The sequence below is a fragment of the Rhinolophus hipposideros genome (genome assembly GCF_964194185.1).
Source record: "Rhinolophus hipposideros genome assembly, chromosome: 8".
In the NCBI taxonomy this organism is placed as follows: Eukaryota; Metazoa; Chordata; class Mammalia; order Chiroptera; family Rhinolophidae; genus Rhinolophus; species Rhinolophus hipposideros.
Window position 1 is genome coordinate 51,104,409 of NC_138054.1, and position 16,911 is coordinate 51,121,319.

A 16,911-nucleotide genomic window follows, 5' to 3' on the forward strand; every position below is an offset into this window, starting at 1 on the left:
TGGAATCAGGGCTCACAAGCCTAAGAGTTTCTCAGGCTTCGGACAGGAATGACTGGGCAATTTGCAAAAAGATGATAATTTGCATATGAGATAATCTCTACTATACCATTGGTCACTCAACCTCAAATTAGGGAGAATCATGTGTTCTTTCTTTTGTCTAGTTTTTGTTTCTCTTCTTTCTTTTTCACAAATATCTATCTAATTTTGACTCATTCTCCACTGTCCTTTGGACCATTCTGCTGTTAAGGGTTGCTATAGGAAACAAAGATAATAGCCAATGCTACTTTTTTTTAAAGCAACTCTGGCAGAATAGTGGATGAGAGAATTTGAGACTCAAATGGTTTGCAGATTTTCCTGAGGATTTAATTTGTCCTTGAGGATCTTAATTATTTTGAAGACAGAATAATTTGATCGTTGACTTGATAGTTTAAAAAAATTTATATCTATTAAAGCGTGGGTAAGTAAATGTAAATCTAATGTTAACTTATGCTGAATCTCATGGTAAAACAGTGGCCTCATCCTTCTACAATTTTCTGTAAGAAACAGTGTGTCAAATTTGGAAACATGCTCGCTCACGGTGCTACATGGAAGGCTTATGATGAAGAGGGCAAGCTATTTCCTGGAAATAAATCAGGCACTTGGAGAAGCTGCTTTCTTCCTCCCACTCTGTTAGAGTTACTCACTCAGTGGCTGTAATCCCTTATCTTACTATGGAGCTGAATTCTGTGCCTGGTTCTTACTCAAAGCAAGCAGCTAGGAAGGGGTGCAAAGGGAAAGTCCAGATTTGACAGCACTGACCCCAAGACTGAGAAGCATTAGTGAATTCCACAAGGAGTGTCATTCAGCAGTTCTTGGTTTACAAAGGTCATTGTGATGCAAGGCCCAGGGGAAGAGCCAAGCAAATAGTCTTCCTGGAAGATGGTGCGGGTGAGGGAAAGGGGAAGAATGATGTTATTAGGAGGTGGGGTGAAGAGAATTTGGTCCATCTTTAGACTGTGACAGGAAAAAGTATTTGGGAAGAGGCCAGCTGAGAGAGACAGGATGGCCCTAGTGGAATGGCAATGATGTAACAAACAGCAGCATTCAGAGCTAGCCAGACACCAGAGAGAACAACTGGCAGATATTAAAATCATTGTAAGATGTGAAATTATACCTCTCATTGCTTCATTATCACTATATTTCATAATATTTGTCTAGGAAGACACGCAAAGCCTATCAGGTGAAATTAATCTTAATGATCAATTTTAGTTTTATTTTAATTAAACAATTTCAATTTAATTAACGCAAGCACAGAAATTCATCAAAATTACAAATGTAAATGTCGAACTTTAAATCAGAGGTCCTCCCTACTCCCTGTCTCCTGTAGAAGGACTTTAACGTGTTTGCCTGTGAAAGTGGATGGGAATTTTAACCTTTGTCTGTACTGTGAAGGACAGAAGTTAGAAACATGTGCAACCAAAAGCTACCCAGGAACACAGACAAGAAGCCCAGGTTTACTGCCCAGCTACCCATCCACACTCACACATAATACCGCATGGCCGTCTATGAAGATGAATTCTGCCACGTGAACTTTGGAATAGCATGCTTTTATTCCTCAGGATTCCAGTGCCCTTGGGTCAGCCTAATGGATATTGGGCTTTTAGAAAACACCTCTGTAAAATGGGAACCACGCACCCATTTCCTAAGCCACATATTAAACTATCAGTCTCTGCCCTTCCTGGTGTTCGATACCCTGGGTCTCAGTCCCATTTTGCCTCTGATTAGCTGCGTGGCCTCACAGGGTTTTTTCACCTCCCTGGGCTTTGGCTCTCTTATTTGGAGGCAATGCTTTATAAAAACGACACACACTTTATCTCAAATTGCACTTAAAGTCCTATCTGAAAAATGACGTGGTCTGGAGTAGATAATCTGTAAGAAAATTAACAGCTTCTCACTGTTTTCGTATTCTGATAACTTTGAAAAATACTGGCATCTTGAAACAGATTTGGAAATGGTATGGGGCATATGTGTCTGAGCCACCAGGAAAGTCATTGAAATAACCTTTTTTCTCTCTTAAAAATCCAAAGTAGATGGAACGCAAAGTTCCAAAAATTTGAGGAAGAAAAGGACCTGGCAAATGGAATTTTTTTCCCCCTAAAAAAATAAGAGGGGGAGGGGGAAGGGGCGGTGTGAAACATAAAACAGTCATAATAGAAAGAAATGCATGTTCATTTTTTTGTATTTAAAACTTGTACTGGTGAATCACACTTAATAACAGGCCTGTAGTGTCACCGATTCTTGGTCTTACAAGAATGTTATGTGCCGCAGAAGGTTCTGTGTTATCGCTCTTATCCGTCTATAGCTACAACTTCTTTTCCCATAAGACGCCTTCATCCACAAGCCTCCATCTTAACTTGTTCCCAACTGTACATGAGAATTATTTGACAGCAGTCAATCTACTATCGCTGGTTGGGGACATTATAGGAGAACAGCAGAGTAATTTAACAATATACTTGATTAGTGTAATAATCATCATTAAATTTAGTAATGATAGTGGGATTCCCCTTACTTTGGTTAATGACCATGGACAATTCATTTCTTGACTGCCAGTGGTAGAAATGGGTTTTGAAATATTAACTTCTGCCCCATGGGAATGACACTTAGCCCATCACATTTAATTTTTGACCTTCACTGAATAGCATGGTCCTAATCCCTTGATTTTATAATCTTAACTAGGAAACATTAAAATATGGATTGACTCCAGTTGGCAGGAATCTTTATGTTCTTTTCACTAAAAAAGCTATAAATCCAATGGTTGACCTTTTATTTCCAGGTCACAAATGACACCCACTCACTTTTGTCTGTTCACATAGGATTTATGTTAGGGTCTATAGGTATAAGCCATGAAAGTTGAACTTTAATGAAATGTCTTTCAAAGCTGTGCACTTAACCAAAAATTTCCTACAAAAAATTAGCAGGTGGCCTTTTAAAAACAGATAGTATGTCCTCAGATTCATTGCTAGCCTCAACTAAATCTACTTTTCACTTGAAGTAAGTTTCTTTCAATAGTATCATTTTTCTAAGTATACAAATTAGGCTTGCTTGGGATGATAACAGTACCTTAGTTCCCAATTTAGATTTCTAAACTGAAAGATTTCTGAAATGTTCTTTCCCATCACCATAATTTATCTATCTCGAGCTGAAAAATGTTCCTTGTCCTTTTTCACAAAATCAATTGTATTGATGGGAGGCATTCCATCTTGTCAATCAGGGAAATGTGATTTGATGGGACCCCAAAGCAGTGAGATGAGGGAAGGAATACCAAACCCACTCGGTCCACACCATCTGAGTGAGATCAATGTTTCCCATAATACTCTTCCTGTCATGTAGCACCCTAACTGTCACAATTAATAATGTAGAAGGAGCTGATTAACTTAAGTAAAGTGCTCTCTGCTGTGTAAACACAAAGATCTATGAGGCACACACAAAAAAAAACCCACAACAACAACAACAAAAAAACGGGAGGGGCAGGGAAGAACAAAATGTCATTTTTATTTTTCATGTGGACACGTTCTCACTTTCCATTCTTCTGTTGTAACAATTACAGTACCAGCCACTCTGACAGAGTCGATAAATTGATCTGGGTCTTGATGCAGCAGCAAAGCAGACCGATCTGATACACCATTATCTGCAGTGGAGAGTGGGGGTGGGGGGTGGGGGTGCACTCTAATGGCAGAGGGCAAAGGGGAGAAGTCAGCAAAGGCAAGTCAGCATTGCTCTTGATAGGTAATTCATGCTCTAACTGGAGCTTCTGGAATAGATAGATGTATATGTGGCGTCTGTGTGTGTGTGTGTGTGAGACACATGCATGTACGTACATGCATACATAGGTGCATGTGTGTGTGTGTGCATGCTGGGAAGGGACAGAGAAAAAGAAACCCTCAGCTTAGCTAAAGGATGCAGCCTAAGTAATACCATATGCACCACTTATTTAAGTCCCTTTGGTATTTCAGTCACACCAATCTGCAATTCAATGGGGATCACCACCCCATTAGAACTAATCATGTCAGCTGTGTATCTGACAAAATAAACATTCAGAAACCCTGCTCTGAGGTTTATAACTTGTTTTTGCACTTGTTTTTTCTTCTCTCCCTCATCTAGCATAAAGTTTAATAGTTTTTTAATATAAAATTATAACATACATAGAAACTCTCTGTCTGCATTCCTCAGCAAATTTTTCCTCACAACCAGAAACTGCAGCTGTGAGAGCTGAGCTTTAACTTGCTCCTTGGGAGTATGCTAAGTATGTTCTTAATAAATAAATATCATTCCACTAGCTAATGAGAGAATTAATGGCACAACTTATGGAAAATGGACGAGGGCGGATGTGGGGAGAGGAGACTCAGCTCAGGGGGAAAATTACCAGATCACCTCTGGGGTTCTTACCATATTAACATTTCTATGTTTCTACTGGCAATCACATGTCCCAGGTTCTAAAGATGAATGAGGTACTTCCTGCCTTACCTCTGGTGCTTACAGAGGTTCATTTCTAAGGGGTAAAAAGCAGCAGCACACATCAGCTTTCCATGAGCCAGGGTGGGGTGCTAACCGTATTGAATCTTTGTAAAACTCTAAGTGGAATGCAGGAATTAATTTATAATTTTATAACTGTGACATCTAAGTTTCAGAAAAGCTAAAAGTTACCCCAAGGTCAATGTACTAGTCTGCTCAGGCTGCGATAACAAAATAACATAAACTAGGTAGCTTAAAGAACAGAAATTTATTTTCTCACAATTCTGGAGACTGGGATGTCCAAGGTCAAGTTTCCAGTTGATTTGGTACCTGAGGGTCCTCTTCCTGGCCTACAGATAGCTGCCTCTCCCTGAGTCCTCATATAACAGACAGAAAGCAAGCTCTCCGGTGTCTCTTTTTATAAAGGCACCCATCCCGTCATGAGGCCCCACTCTCATCTAAACCTAATTATCTTCCAAAGGTCACATCTTCAAATACCATCACGTTGGGGCTTAGGGTCTCAACATATAAATTTGGTGAGGGCAGGTGTGGGGGGAACACAAAAGTCAGTCCATAGCAGTCATGTACTGAGATAAATCAAAATCAGCTGTGTCTGGCTGCAATGCTTATGTTTTCTCTACTACATCACCTGGCCCAGGAGAGGGGGGTACCTCATGACCATAGGCCTTAATGCTACTACGACTGACAAAATCCTGGGCCTAATTCGTGTTAAACCAAGATCGGTTATGGGTTCTTCACATATAGAGACCCCACTGTGCCCTTCACCCACTTCCCATTCCCACAGAGTAAAGTCCAAATGCCCTACCATTGTACAAAGGTATGTATGTATTCATGACTAGATCCCGTCTAATTTCCCAGCCTCAGTACTCAACATAACATTATCCATCATTTACTTGTACTACCAGATATACCAAACAGAGTAGCGTTCTCCAAACACAGACAGTTGCTCCTTTGCATGTGCTGTTCCCCTTTCCTAAAATGGCATGTTCTACCCATCAAGTATGTTTGTCTCCTTCAAAATCAGCTCATGTGTCATGTCCTCTAGAATATCTTCCATGACTCTCCTGCTTCTCCCCAGAGTTATTTACCTACTCTGTACTACTTGTGGATCATACATACTTTGATGTTTCAGTTATCTTACCTTACTATAATTTACTTTTCTCCCTAGAAGTCCATGAGCAATGTACGGCAGGGATTGGGTTATATATATTGAGAATCCCCCTTCCAGCCTAGCATGGCGCCAGGAATATAGCAGGTGCTTAGTAAATTCTGGTTTCTTTCTCCTTCCTCAAATCAATCACATAGCTGAGGAGCGAGGGAGATGAGCCAGGAATCCAGGTATTTTTGACTCCTAGTCCAGTGCTCCTTTTCCTTTACCAAGATACATAGGTCCCTACTATGATCAGTTCCTTTACTGGACCCTGTACTGTTCTTCCAGCCCCCCACTATACCTCCTCCTCATCCCACACACAGCAGGGAATCCATGGAAGTGGGATTGTGCTTGACAGGGGCAGAAGCCTTGTGACATGAGGGCTGGCCGTAAATTTCCCTCCACTATTCAAGGCAACAAGAGACAAGAGGCATATCCAGCTTTGGCAGGCAGCACCAGGCACTTCCCACATGAATAAGGTGGTGCTGTGGGGTCCAAGGTTGCCCTGTACTGAGGGCATCTGTGCTGTTTTGCAGCTCCATTATCCCAACACACTCAGACTCTGGGGGAAGGGGAGGGGGGAGGGCATGACGGTGAGGAACAGAGGGCCAGGACAGCCTGTCCTAACCCAGTGAACCCAGTGTCCCAGCTCCAACACAGTGGTCCAGATTATCATAAACCCATGTGATTCATTAGTTAATGTGTAAAGCATTTGGAAAGTGAAAAGCCAATTAGAAGTGCTAAGTTATTTCATCTCTGCTGTAAAGGAAGCAATGTGAAGCCTAAGGAAAAATTCTCATGCAAATATTCTGGGAAGGCGTGTCACAGAATGTAACTCAATGAATAGGCCTCATTGAAAGGCTATATCCCCAAAAGAAAGGCCACTGATAAAAGAATGTGCCTTCATCCTCAATAAAAAAAAAAAAGAAGAAAGAAAAAACAGGAAGGTAAACAAGGGGGTGTGAGTAAAGTGGTCAGGAAGAATCACTGAGAACTCATATGAGATCTTTGAGAATCTCACATTAAACAATAGGCTCTGGCACTGAAACTGCGTTAGTGGAACCTTCAAGGTCTTAGACACATTTGCCTGGGAAAGCCTGTGTCAGAAAGGAATCTCTCCTAATTTGACCAGTCCTTGGTTAGAGTGCAGAAACATTTGGGAAAGCACATTCCTCAGGCATGGGATTTTCACAGGCTGGGGCTTTGGGGAAAGTGGGAACACCACCTGTATAGCCTTCTTGCCTTCGCATTCACATAGCAGGGCCAATCACCTCCTTTTCCTGTTCTCTGAACTCTGTTGACTCAAGCTCAGCAATACCAGGCTCTTTTCTTTTGCAAAGGAAGCGTCTGGTTCCAAGTCATAAAAGAGAAACCCAGAACCTATTGCTGACTGTTTGATAAGCACCTGGGAGGGCTTATGAGGCCCCCGTTTCACAGAGTTCCCCTGCAATTACCAAGGCACATGTCTTCCAACTCAGCTTTTTCAGAGGTCAAGTTTACCAGGAGAACATTGACACAGCCCCATGGGAGCTGCTCTGCACAAAACCCCAGTACTACAGCCCGGACTCAAATCCTGGCCTCAAGCAGAGAGAGGATTGAAATGAGAAGATCACCACAACACTCATATATACACACAGCATATACGTCGCCTAGACATAGGGAGTGTGCAGGAAAGGCACTGTAAAAAAGAAAAGCAGCAAGAGATTAAAGGAGTCTAGTGCAAACAACAGGCATGAAAAGTGCATGAAACTTATCAGGGAATGGAAAAAAAGAGAATATGGCAGATACTGTTAACAGTCTACCCACTATCTATTGCCCCTCTTTCTTGGGGCAATTTTGTTTAGGGAGGACAATGTGACCAGCCCTGGGTAACAGATCATAATTTTAGCCAATCAAGATAATTCTATGCCGGCTTTCCCAACATCCTTTGCAGCTAGAGATTAAAATGTGACCAGTTTTAGTCAGTGAATCCTAAATGGAAATTTGCTAACAGAAAACAGGGAAGGAGCATGATAGGGTCTTTGTTCCCTAATATAAGAGAAATAATAGGGAATGATAGGGGTATGATGTCTGGAGCTGCAGCAGTCATTTTGCAATCAGAGGCACCAAGCAGGTGAATGCTGAGGATGGTCGAGCAGAATGTTAGAAAGAGCATGGGTTCCTGCGGGCATCAATGTCGCAGCTGAAACAATGCCAAAAACCACTCACTAACAGATTTATTGTTATGTGAAAAATAACCCTGATTGGATTAAGCCACACTTAATTAGGTTTTCTTCTGTGAGGAAGATCCAATTATTGCCTTCATTTCATAGATGAGGAAACTGAATTTTACAGGGTAACATGTCCAAGATCACTCAGATAAATGGCACAGCCAGGATGTGAAAACAGGTCTATCCTCCTCTCCAACTCACGACTTTTTCCTTGTTCCCCTAAAGAAATCAGATCATCAATCCCAAGGATATTTCCCTGTTCCCCTAAAGAAATCAGATCATCAATCCCAAGGACATTTCCCTGACAATCCTGGAACTTCCACTTATCAGGAGCATCAGTATCAAGACCCATGTAAAGACTGGAAATCTTGACAGCAATTCTGCAGTGGATACTGAGCGTTTTGGACTTCATTACAAGGCTATCATCAAACGCTGATCTAACTCCTCTTAGCACCCTATACCAACTCACAGCTTCTTTTTCAACTTTTCCCCCAACTTCATTTTCAATCCAGCTTTTCCCACAATCCCAAGGGCTTATTGAATGGATACTAGATTTTCAGTCCTTTCCCTGCTTTCTCCAGGAAACCGAAAATTTCCTGTGAAATCTCCCTCTTATCTTCCCCTTCTCCATTGCCACGGATCTCATTTTAACACAGTCATGCACCATTTAACGATGGGGGTACATTCTGAGAAATGTGCCATGAGATGATTTCATCATTGTGAGAACATCAGTGCACTTAACACAAACCTAGATGGTATAGCCTCTCACACATCTATGCAGTGTGGTACACCCCCATTGTATATGCAGTCCGTTGTGGACCAAAACATTGTTACACATCTCACAACTGTATGAAAAGCAAGCAAGAAAGGAACCAACATTTACTGAGCACCTATTGTATGCCAGTTCCCATGTACGCACGTTAATTCTTTCAACCATCACCAATTTGCTTCAACTAAGAAGCTTCCCCAAATCTTTTTGGAGCAAGGCAAAACACAAACAAAAAGGCTAAAATCCAACCGCAACAGGGTTAAAGGTGACAGGATTACCGAAGTATGAGACCTGAGAGAGCAAAAGGAGACCAAAGGCCAGAACTGACGCTCTAACTTTGTCCAGGAGTGAAGTTTGTGGCTGAGGACAGCTAAAACATGCTGCCAAATTAAAACTTGAAAGACAAAGGTCTGTTTATTGAAAAATGTATTTTAAGAGTGTCTCATAGCCTGTCAGTGAGTCAGCTGCCAAGTATATATGAAGAGAACGTGTCAAGAAATTACAGGTTGGTGTGGGAGATGGGAAGCTGGGAGGATTCACTGCTGCCCACAGTAGTGAGGGGTGTGGGGGGGTGGCAGATTGCGTGAGTCACTCATCTCAGGGAGGTGTTGCTTTTACTATTCAACACCTACAACTGCAGCTGAGAACTTAAGAGAAAAAATGACCAGGCACCGCCTTCCCCTTCAGATTCTGGGGGGTTACATTCACTTGCTGGGCTAGTTCTTACCACTCTCTTACCACCCTTCTCCTCTGGGGAAGTCTCTTCTTCCTTGGGGCCCAATCTAGCTTACGGGGAGAAATGGTATGCGGGGAAGAATAGACGTGACCAATTGAATCAGGCTTTTGGGATACCTTTAGGGCAGATATTTAATGGAAGAACCCATGATGTTATAATCTTGGTGGATGGGGAAGGTTGTCCTAATTTGCTAGATGGTTGCTTTAGACCCAGCATTTGGCAGGTAGGTTCTGCCCATATCCACATAGCTGCACACAGGGACATGCTAAAAAGGCTCACACAAGTCCTTCCTGACGGGGAACCCTGAAGGTACGGTGGGCTCTGGAGTCAGAAGTGGGTTTGTGTCCTGGCTCTACTGACCCCTCGCTATGCGATTCTGGGGAAGTCCCTTCTTGAAACCTCAGTTTTTAAATCTGTATAATGGGGAAAACAATAATAATGGTTCTGCTTACTTCAAAGGGTTGTTCTTAAGATCAAATGAGAAAATATTTTGTAATCCAGAAAAATACTGTTTAAATATGAGTTTAATTATCAACCCTACAATAAAAGCTATCATTTATTAAGTGTATAATAAGTGTCAAGCATTTACTTTCTTTATATTTACAGAATTTAAGACTCAAACCAACCACAGGAGGTGTATCTATATTTATTAGCATTTTACAATTAATAAACCAGACTAGAAAAATTGAACTGCCAAAACAACAACAATAAAACAAGAGAGAGAAATAACAAAAAAAGAAACACATACGTACTACTTCTATGTGATGGAATAAAGCTTCAATGAAGATCTGAAAAGAAAGCCTGTAATCTCAGCTGCTCTGCTATCTGCTCTCTGGGCAGAGGCTAGCTGTTCTCACAGATGCAGATTAAGATCATTAGTAAAAGGTCTTTTTCCCAGGCAGATGAGAGAATGAGCTCAGTCCTGATTTTACAGATGCATGAACTAAGAGGAAACTGGGGCAGGCCTTCAGAAGCACCAAGAGCAGCACCCGTCCTATCTCACAAGACCCAATTCCTAGGCTTCTGATTCCTTGATGTAAGAGGATGAGTCAGCCATAGACCACCTTAAAGAGAAAATGGTCAGTAACATTTTACTCTAAATAATTAAGGATGCTGATGGTATTTGGGAAAGAGATGTTTCAGAGACAGATTGGTTCAATACTGGCTACCTCATTTACCATGGGACAAGTGTTCTCCGAAACCTCAGTTTCCTCATCTGTAAGTTAGGGATAAGAGCACCAACCTTACAGGACTCTGAGTTACAGAACCTGGCACACGTGGGTGCTTAACACAGAGGACCGATTTAACCCATTAACTTTTTTCAAAGTCAGGAGTAAATGGAATTTTATCTGCCATTCCCCTCCAATCTTGGGAGTTTTCAGTTGTGTGGGCTTGTAACTAAAACGCTCAAGTCCAGTTCTAACTAGAAGAGGGAGGATTCTTTTTTTCCCCCCTCTAAGGAAATCTGAGTTTCTTGCCCTTGAAACTCTTGAGCTGCTCCTTGAACTTCTGTGTGGTACCTAACCTCCTACAGGCAGGCAGCTTGCTTGGGTCAGGGTGGGGAGGAGGCAGGGAATGGCTTCAGCTAATTGAAGTGCAATCTCAAGTGAGCTTAGTGCCCTGGGTGAGGATATTACACAGGGAGGGTGCATTTTTGGAAATAAGGGGTGAGGGGACTACTGGCTGATAATGCCAGCAGCAGGAAAAGATTCTAATTTACCTGCTTGGTCCAGAGAAGACAGAAGTCAATATGGCTCTCTTCTTAGGGTGGGCTAAGTCTTATCTATCTACCAGCTCACGGCCAAATGGTCAAATATTAAAAGTATATAAAAAAAGGTAAAATGTATAAGAACCAGAACCATATCATCAGACCCAAATTAGAGAAGGACAGAGAAAGCATCTAGCCTTTTCTGCTTCCACCATTCTTTGGAAAGTTCTACCCAACTGTCACAGCCTCTTAGGCAAATCCTTGTTGTAAATGGTATGCTGCATTATTGTTATCACAGTCATTACTATTGTCCTGTTTCTCCTATCAGACTTTGAACAACTTGAGGAGCACTGTGACTCCCTGCATCATGTAGCTGTTGGGAATATAGTAAGAAATAACGAGTGAGTGAAGGTAGGAATTTAGGAAGGGTTTTGCAGATTACCTGAGTTTTGGTTTCTCAGCGCTTCGGGAATGTGACCCACTGAATGGCAACACATCAGAATGCTCTCCACATTCGCCATCTCCCTGCGTTCCTTGTACACTGCCACCAACGGCAGAAAATGAGTGCCATGCCCATAACTGAGCTCTTTGTAGGGACCTCTCTGGGGCAGCTGGTTTCCCACACGGTGAAGTGTGTGGCTTGTACATACGTTTGCAAATTTCATGAGGCAAAGGCAGTCACGGTGCAGGCAAGTCAGGCAGCTAAATGATTTATTAAGCAAAGGTTACAGCACCTGTGCCTTTTTGTCAAGAAATCAAGCCCATGCCATGCCAAGCGATCCTTCTAATAATCCAAATGGTAATTTGGTTTTAAATAGCATTTCAGATACCACAATTCTGTTGATGCAGAACAGTGATAGATTTTGGTGGCAGGGAAGAAATGCCTGCTTTTAATATTGTTTGCACTCATTTTTCATTTTAAAGAATTAGTCCTCATTGAAGTTCTGCAGGTTAAGCATTTTATTTGAACATTCTGATTAAACTAGAACCTGAATCAAAATGAGTTCTTTGCTCAGTCCTTCTGTGTGGGAATTGGTATTTCTATTTATTACCTGATGATGAAATATTAACATTTTTTTCTCTAAATAAATGCCTCCTCTTAATGGCTCTCATTTTCAGGGATCAGATTAAATTATGAGATGCAATTGAAATGGCCATTGGCTTTCTGCTATCTGAGATGATGGCATGTTCTCTATTATATTATATCACTCAGTGGGCGTGCAGGAGACATTAATAGTGTCCAAAGTGAAGTAAATACTTTATGCCCTGGAGATTTTTCTATATGTTAATATCAACTGTCATGGGACAATATTGAAAAATGAGATTCGGGGTGGGACGAGTGGTCATGATTTCTCAGAATAGATGGGTGTTCTCAAGGCTGTAGGGAGGGAGACACCCCCCACGTTAACGATGAGTTACAAAATGGAGGAGGAGGAGGGAAATGAGAGACAAATAATGATAGTAGCCGAGGTAGCAGACAAGTGAGGCAGAAGAATGGGATAGATAACTTGGCAAGAATGTTCGAACAGAGCCAAACGCTGGGGTGAGATATACAATGCAATTGAAAGGCATTCTGAAAGAAAACTAGCTCAAGGCAAGGCTAAAGAGAAGGCAATTCTGTCTCAGTGAAGGGAGGAATTCCCTGGAGAAAAAAATAGACTGGAAGGGAAGGAGGAGGAAAAATGGCTTTCAATTATCCATGTTATCTTTGCCTACCAATCATTACAGATGATGAATAGGTGCAATAAAAGCCAATATTCAATTTTTCCAATTTACATGGAAAGAAGGCCATAATATATTGTTAGGGGGAAGAAACAGCAGGTTACCAAACAGTGTATATAATATGATCTCATTTTTGCAGTATATTTGTATGCATAGAAACAGTCTGGATGGATTTATACAGAAATGTTCACAGTAGGACTACAAGTGATTTTTATTATTTTTCCCATCTGTGTTTTCCACAATTAACATGTATCATGACTTTAATAAGGAAAATTCCTTATTTTTAATTTTCCTTATGAAGCATTTAGATTCAACCAATAAATGCTGACTACCCACTATGTGCTGGGCATGACAATGACCTCAGACAGGTCAGCATACAATTACAGTGGGTTTTATTGATAAACAGTCCACTTTTCTTGGCTGTTTTGCAGAATTTTAGACTCTTAAGAAGTGAAAGGGCTGTTAGAATTTATCTAATGATCACATTTTTAAAATTACCATCTTAACTATTTTTAAGTGTACAGTTTAGTGGTACTCAGTATGTTTGCAATGTCATGCAACCATCACCACCATCCATCTCCAGAACTCTTTCATCTTGCAATACTGAATCCCCGGCACCATTAAACAGTAACCCTCCATTCTGTCCTTTCCTCAGCCACTTGCAACCACTATTTTACTTTCTGTTTCTACGAATTTGGCAACTCGAGGTACCTCACCTAAGTGGAATCATACAGCATTTGTCCCTTTATGACTTGCTTATTTCACTTAGCATAATGTCCTCAAGGTTCATCCATATTGTAGCATGTTGTAGAATTTCCTTCCTTATTAAGGCTGAATGATATGTGTTATAGCATACTGAAATGGTAGATACACAATGAAATCTATATACCACATTTTATCCATTTATCTATCGATGGACATTTGGGTTGCTTCTACCTAACGGCTATTGTGAGTAGTGCTGCAAAGAACATGGGTGTGCTAATATATCTTTGAGAACTTGCATTCAATTCTTTTGGGTATATATATGTATACTAATGATTAAGTTCTAATACAATCTCAGATTTAGAAGCAGGGAATATGCCAGGAGTATTCCTGAGAGTTGAGTATCAGTAGGGCAAGGTGCCCATGAGCTCATGCAGCACTACCGTACAGTAGTTAGAGAGCATAGGCTTTGGAGTTAGACTGAACGAGGACAGATTCTTGCTCCACACCTTACCAAGGTATGGCCTTGAGAAAAATCAATAATATCTTTAGGTCTCAGTTTCCACATCTACAAAGTGGAGAAAATTATATCTGCCTTGTTGGGTGGCTGTAAAGGGTAGTTGGATAATTTACCTACGGTACTTAGTACATAAAAATGCTATATAAATAGAGGCTATATATAATCAATGAACTCTTTTTTAAAGAAAAGTCTTATGATGAACTGAAAACTGCCTACTTAAGATGTCTATGCATTAGTTCAAGTTCTATTTGCTTGAAGAAACAGAGACCATATCTAATCCGCCTTTTATAGTTTGATGCTTCACACAGTTGAAGAGATTTCCACTGAGAACCAGTCTTTGGGAGAAAGGGAGGTCATTTATTTTACATTTGTTTCTGAATTTATGCACAAGATATCTCCTTTGCATTCACACAGTTCAAGTATCTGCTTGGGTGGCTTTTCAATTTTTACTTCTCCAAAGTTAGAAAGCAAAATTTTGTTTTCCCAGAAAACTTTTCCTATAATTCAATTAATAAAAATTCCATGCCTTATTAACAAAAGCATCAATATAGAAAAAAATGCAAGCTTGCTTAACAAATTACTAATCTACAGGCCATGTTCAAATTATATCTTAAAAATTCCTATTAAAAAAATCCCTTTTCTGAACTAACATGTTCTCAAAAAGGAGCTTTTTAAAAAAGCATATTATTATTCTTATTATCTATATATGTCTAACATTTTAAGTGGTTCCAGAAAGTGGTTCCTTCTTTTTAAAGAGTTAATATATACACCTTAAAATTAAAATATTTTGAGCACATACTTTTTCTCTCTCCCTCCCTCCCTCTCTCTCTATATACATATATATGTGTGTGTGTATATATACATATATATGTATACATATATACATATTATATATACATGTATGTATACATATACACATATATAATATATATTATATATATATATATTTATATATATACATAACCTATATACACCATGTTTCCCTGAATATAAGACCTAGCTGGACCATCAGCTCTAATGCGTCTTTTGGAGCAAGAATTAATATAAGACCCAGTCTTATTTTACTGTAATATAAGACTGGGTATAGTATAATATAACATAATATAATATAATATAATAACATAATACCGGGTCTTATATTAATTTTTGCTCCAAAAGATGCATTAGAACTGATGGTCCAGCTAGGTCTTATTTTCGGGGACACATGGTATATATATGAAAAAACGACAACTCCATTAGCATAGCTTCTCATACGACAACGGGGAATGTCTTTTTTCAAGCCAAATGTAGCAGGTGTCACTGTGATAAAAAACATTTATGCTGTTGTCCCTATGATGCCAAATATTTAATGGAAACCAAAAAATTCAGTTCCAGATGCCAATATTGGGTCTATCTGACATCATTCATCCAGATGCGTGGAAAATCTGGATTTTTAAGAATTGAATTTTTGTGGTCAACATCATGAAGACCCAGCTTATGGGTTAAATAAGGCATTTGTGAAACAAAGCCATATTGGAATATAACACATTTTGATTATAGAGAAACATATTGAATGGAACACAGGGTACAATTTGAGTGCTGTGAACCACAGCTTATATAAAAAATACTATGTAAAACACAAACAGGACATTTCCAAACTGCATTTTTGAGGTTTTTGATGCAGTAACCTGAGTACCCTGGGGCTTTTGAGAAAAGAAATCATCCAATATTAGAGCCACTGTCCCCAGCTTTCCCTTCCCATTGAACTTGAACATGTGAGCCCAAAGTACAAAATGAAATGTTCTTCTAGTTTAATGCACTGGAGGTAATTATTCAGCTTCAAATTTACCAGTTAAGTATTTGAAGGTATGGGAAAATAAGCAATAGACATGAACAATTTTATGGGAGGTACTGAATAGGGGATGTTAATCCCAGACACCACGTACAGGCCCGGTTCAGAAGAGCGAGCAGAAGTGGGAAATTCAAGAGTTAACTTTCTCCCTCCCTTTTATGCTCCCCCTCTCCTCCCAGCTGCCTCCTCTGAGCTGTACTTTCTGTGACCCTGCTGCAGTGTAAGGAAGGCTTCAGATGCAATGCAGTTTAACCCATGCTGTTGACACAGCAATAAACTAAAACCCTTTACAGAGAGAGCAAATGGACCAGGAAGGCAAATCTAGCGCATTCATAGGCTCCTGGTCATAGTCTTACAAACAAAGATGAGTAGTATAACTCTGGCATCTGGAGATTATACACCCAGGCATATGCACAAAATACCTTGGAGAATTTTTTTCAACTACTAGGTTGACAACCTCACAAAGAAAATATTTTCTTTATGTCAATTATGATAATATATGGCCACATTCTAATTAGGAAATCAGGAGTTTCTTTCAAAACTTGAATCTAATTCTATTTCACAAACCTCTTGATATCTCTACATCCATCTCTATCTCTACGACCTTTGAACTACAAAAGTCTTTCATTGTTTCTTTCAATAAACAGCCATTTCAAAACTTTTAAAAGAGATTTCTTCTCTTTAACAGATACTAGTACAAACACAACTATCTATTGAAAAATCAAGCTCTAGGTAGACTGGCATACTCTTTTCTCAATCACCTACCTCACAATGTAACATTATGTTCACATCCATCCCCGCCTCCTATCCGATGGCACCTTGCCCCCCTGTACCAGCATAGCCAGTAACAGACATCTCCTTTTTCTGCACCAACACCAGCAACTTAATAGGGCTCACAAACCCTTTCTTTTAGAAAGTTTGCCAGGTTCCTGGAGACCCTATAATGAATACAGAGGAGTGGCTGGTTCCCCCATTGCCAGCATGCACTCTGACGTCGCTGGCAGCCAGAGTTTATATTCCAGTTTCAGTAGGGGCCTACTTCTGTCTCCTT

At 40.2% G+C, this 16,911-nt stretch overlaps 1 protein-coding gene across 12 annotated transcripts in view; it reads right to left on the reverse strand.

Annotated features, from left to right (window-relative positions):
* NFIA (nuclear factor I A) overlaps positions 1 to 16,911 on the reverse strand; it is a gene marked incomplete at its 3' end in the record, with an annotated part of 555,825 nt that overhangs the window by 15,295 nt on the left and 523,619 nt on the right. The window lies entirely within an intron of this gene.